The sequence below is a fragment of the Rutidosis leptorrhynchoides genome, chromosome 4 (assembly GCF_046630445.1).
Source record: "Rutidosis leptorrhynchoides isolate AG116_Rl617_1_P2 chromosome 4, CSIRO_AGI_Rlap_v1, whole genome shotgun sequence".
Classification (NCBI taxonomy): Eukaryota; Viridiplantae; Streptophyta; class Magnoliopsida; order Asterales; family Asteraceae; genus Rutidosis; species Rutidosis leptorrhynchoides.
Window position 1 is genome coordinate 89,418,308 of NC_092336.1, and position 5,705 is coordinate 89,424,012.

A 5,705-nucleotide genomic window follows, 5' to 3' on the forward strand; every position below is an offset into this window, starting at 1 on the left:
AGGGTATTGCTCGTGAGTGGTTTAATAAGTTGCCGGCGGGTAGTATTGCCGGGTTTATGGATCTGCGGACAAAGTTTTTGCTGCAATATCAGAATCAGAGACCACGCAAGCGCACTCACATTGAATGCCATGACATCGTGCAGAAGTCCAAGGAATCTTTGGGCGAATTTCTCACAAGGTATACTAATGAGTGCCTGCGTATACCAGATCTCAAACCAGAGCAACAGATTTCCGGACTCATACATGGTATAAACTCAGAACGTCATCCAACACTGGTAAGGCGTCTGCGCCATACAGTCCCAACAACTTATGCTGAGGCGCTTAATGAATGCCACGACTATATGCGGAGTGGCGAAGATAATGACATTCCAACAGTTAGCTCACGCAACGAGAGGAAGGACGATGATGATCGTTCGTGTGATCAAAATCGTGGTAACAACTCTCGTGGAAGGTATCCTAGCGGTGGTCCCATCAGTAATGATAAAGGGAAATCAAGTGGCAATTATCGAAACAATAATCAGCGCGGCATCAATAATCAGAACTATGCGCTGCTTAAAAGTTTGTCTAAAACGCCAACAGAAATTTTGGCAACCGAACCGGTGTGCGCGACCTTCGCGGTCCCAACTCCGCTTACGGAATTTGGTAAGCGGGACAAAACAAAGTATTGTGAATTTCATGACGATTATGGTCACGACACCAATCGGTGTAAAAACTTGATGGAACGGGTTCTGGAGGCGCTTCGCGCGGGCAAACTGGATCATCTAAAACCACCTAAAAAGGACAAGGGAAAGGCCGCAGAAGAGGCTTCAAAGTCTAAGACTTTCGCGTGGCAGAAAGTTGATAAAGCGAAAAATGCCGACTTAACCATTAACATGGTTGACGCAGAGAAAATCAGCCAGCGGAGAAGGTACAATGATCACCAAGATTGGGAGCTTCTCCCAATCACTTTCCCTCCTGTAATGTCAATTGATTCTATTAATGAGCCCATTATCATCAAGTGTCGCATCCCTGATTGCGGAATCCAGGTTAAGCGCATGCATGTTGACACTGGCAGCGGTGTCGATATTATATATGAGCATTGTTATCGTTTCCTTCCGGCAGAAGTCAAAGCGCAGTTACGCCAGCCTGATATTATGCTATCAGGGTTTTCCGGAGAAAACTCGTGGCCGCTAGGCCGAATAGAATTAATGGTAGAGCTTGCGGATGACAGGAACCCGCAGATGATCAGGCATGAATTGGTCGATTTTTATGTGGTTCGTTCAACTTCACGATATAATGCACTGCTAGGGAGAAACTTCATACGGCGTTTCAACATCATACCATCGGTAGTGCATGGTTTGATCAAGTTTCCCACAGTAGGAGGCGTTGCCACGGTTGCGTCACATCAAACAACCGAGTTGTGTGGCTCAGTTGCGCCTATAAGCACTCCTAGCGTGGGAGAACAACTGGCAAATTGTGCAGTCATAGCAAATCGCTTGCATCCGGATAAGCGAATTAAAATCGGAGCAGGCTTGTCAGCCGAAACAAAGGCCAAATTGCATGGAATTTTGTCCGCAAACGCAGATGTTTTCGCGTGGCGTGAGTCAGACATGACTGGGGTTCCGCGTGATATTGCGGAACATAAGTTAAATGTTAATCCATCATTGACACCCGTTAGGCAAAATAAGCGGCATATGGCTCTAGACCGCAGTGATTGGTTGTGCGCAGAGGTGGACAACCTTGTCAAAGCAGCATTCTGCGGGAAGTGCGTTATCAGACATGGGTTGCAAATCCTGTATTGGTAAAAAAGGCTGACGGTAACTGGAGGATGTGCGTTGATTTCAAAGATATTAATAAGGCATGTCCCAAGGACAATTACCCTCTCCCGGAGATAGACTGGAAGGTAGAATCACTATCGGGATTTAGGTACAAGTGTTTTCTGGACGCATACAAGGGTTATCACCAAATCTTAATGGCTGCGGAAGATGAGGACAAGACCTGTAATATATCATAATGATATGCTAACTTAACAAGATACAACTTGATTTTACAAAGAACACCTTAAAACTGAATCTACATCGTTGGAGTGCAACCGGGGGCTGTTTTGGGTTGGATAATTAAAAACCATCTTAAACTTTGAATTGAAAGTTTATATTCTGGAAAAATGATATTTTTTATGAATATGTTAATATATAAAAATCTCATGGTGTAACTCAAAGTGTAAGTGTTTTTGTAAAAATTATCATCTAGGTGTTGCTTTTACAACGGAAATGATCACTTTCATAAGATTCACCAAAGTTTGACCTATAACCTGTGATTTCAAATGCAAACTAAGGTATTTACAGTTCATATTCATAAATAATGACTCGATCCAAGGAAGTGGCAAGTTGAACCAACAAAAACGGAGTTGTATTGAAGAAACTACGGCTAAAACAAAATTGGGTATCCGAAGCTAGTTTAGCTACGAAATTAATTGGAGTAAAACTAAACTAATCATGTCTTTGCTAATTAATATGATATTTTATATATATTTACTTATGATTTGATTTTATATATTTCAGGACCACCCGTAAACAACACGAGAAGATTAATCATAAGACCTCATGATTGTACGCAACACGTCATTTGACAACACGGTACTTTATGTACGCAACACGTCATTTGACAACACGGTACCATGGGTCGAGATTAATTCCGATCAAGACGAATACGACGGGGTCTTTATTTATTTTATTGAACAACTAATTGTGGACCACTAATATCAGACTGCTAACTACGGACAATTAGATATTAAAAGTATTATAAGTATACATGTAACGATTATTTGAAAAGAAAACATGTTGATATATTATATATGGTTAGGTTCGTGATATCTATAGGAGACCAAGTCGTGTTATATATCCTCAAGGCAAAAGTGAGTATATAATCCCACTTTTAAAGTCTAAATATTTCGGGATGAGAATACATGCATTTTATGATTTACGTTATGGACACAAGTGATTAAAAATATATATTCTACGTTGAGTTGTACCACTGGCATACTTCCCTGTAACTTGGTAACTACTATTTACATGAGGTATTGTAAACGCGAATCCTGTTGATAGATCTATCGGGCCTGATGTAGTGACCCGAACTTTTCCATGTTTATATATATTAATTGAGATTGATATTTACATGATTAAATGTTTCCAACATGTTAAGCAATCAAACTTGTTAAGACTTGATTAATTGAAATATGTTTCATATAGACAATTGACCACCCAAGTTGACCGGTGATTCACGAACATTAAAACTTGTAAAAACTATATGATGACATATATATGAATATATAGTTAACATGATACTATGATAAGTAAACATATCATTAAGTATATTAACAATGAACTACATATGTAAAAACAAGACTACTAACTTAATGATTTTTAAACGAGACATATATGTAACGATTATCGTTGTAAAGACATTTAATGTATATATATCATATTAAGAGATATTCATACATGATAATATCATGATAATATAATAATTTAAAATCTCATTTGATATTATAAACATTGGGTTAACAACATTTAACAAGATCGTTAACCTAAAGGTTTCAAAACAACACTTACATGTAACGACTAACGATGACTTAACGACTCAGTTAAAATGTATATACATGTAGTGTTTTAAAAGACTTTAATACACTTATCAAAATACTTCTACTTAACAAAAATGCTTACAATTACATCCTCGTTCAGTTTCATCAACAATTCTACTCGTATGCAACCGTATTCGTACTCGTACAATACACAGCTTTTAGATGTATGTACTATTGGTATATACACTCCAATAATCAGCTCTTAGCAGCCCATGTGAGTCACCTAACACATGTGGGAACCATCATTTGGCAACTAGCATGAAATATCTCATAAAATTACAAAAATATGAGTAATCATTCATGACTTATTTACATGAAAACAAAATTACATATCCTTTATATCTAATCCATACACCAACGACCAAAAACACCTACAAACACTTTCATTCTTCAATTTTCTTCATCTAATTGATCTCTCTCAAGTTCTATCTTCAAGTTCTAAGTGTTCTTCATATATTCTACAAGTTCTAGTTACATAAAATCAAGAATACTTTCAAGTTTGCTAGCTCACTTCCAATCTTGTAAGGTGATCATCCAACCTCAAGAAATCTTTGTTTCTTACAGTAGGTTATCATTCTAATACAAGGTAATAATCATATTCAAACTTTGGTTCAATTTCTATAACTATAACAATCTTATTTCAAGTGATGATCTTACTTGAACTTGTTTTCGTGTCATGATTCTGCTTCAAGAACTTCGAGCCATCCAAGGATCCGTTGAAGCTAGATCCATTTTTCTCTTTTCCAGTAGGTTTATCCAAGGAACTTAAGGTAGTAATGATTTTCATAACATCATCGGATTCATACATATAAAGCTATCTTATTCAAGGTTTAAACTTGTAATCACTAGAACATAGTTTAGTTAATTCTAAACTTGTTCGAAAACAAAAGTTAATCCTTCTAACTTGACTTTTAAAATCAACTACACACATGTTCTATATCTATATGATATTATAACTTAATGATTTAAAACCTGAAAACACGAAAAACACCGTAAAACGTGATTTACGCCGTCGTAGTAACACCGCGGGCTGTTTTGGGTTAGTCAATTAAAAACTATGATAAACTTTGATTTAAAAGTTGTTATTCTGAGAAAATGATTTTTATTATGAACATGAAACTATATCCAAAAATTATGGTTAAACTCAAAGTGGAAGTATGTTTTCTAAAATGATCATCTAGACGTCGTTCTTTCGACTGAAATGACTACCTTTACAAAAATAACTTGTAACTTATTTTTCCGACTATAAACCTATACATTTTCTGTTTAGATTCATAAAATAGAGTTCAATATGAAACCATAGCAATTTGATTCACTCAAAATGGATTTAAAATGAAGAAGTTATGGGTAAAACAAGATTGGATAATTTTTCTCATTTTAGCTACGTGAAAATTGGTAAAAAAATCTATTCCAACCATAACTTAATTAACTTGTATTGTATATTATGTAATCTTGAGATACCATAGACACGTATACAATGTTTCGACCTATCATGTCGACACATCTATATATATTTCGGAACAACCATAGACACTCTATATGTGAATGTTGGAGTTAGCTATACAGGGTTGAGGTTGATTCCAAAATATATATAGTTTGAGTTGTGATCAATACTGAGATACGTATACACTGGGTCGTGGATTGATTCAAGATAATATTTATCGATTTATTTCTGTACATCTAACTGTGGACAACTAGTTGTAGGTTACTAACGAGGACAGCTGACTTAATAAACTTAAAAAATAAAAATATATTAAAAGTGCTGTAAATATATTTTGAACATACTTTGATATATATGTATATATTGTTATAGGTTCGTGAATCAACCAGTGGCCAAGTCTTACTTCCCGACGAAGTAAAAATCTGTGAAAGTGAGTTATAGTCCCACTTTTAAAATCTAATATTTTTGGGATGAGGATACATGCAGGTTTTATAAATGATTTACAAAATAGACACAAGTACGTGAAACTACATTCTATGGTTGAATTATCGAAATCGAATATGCCCCTTTTTATTAAGTCTGGTAATCTAAGAATTAGGGAACAGACACCCTAATTGACGCGAATCCTAAAGATAGATCTATTGG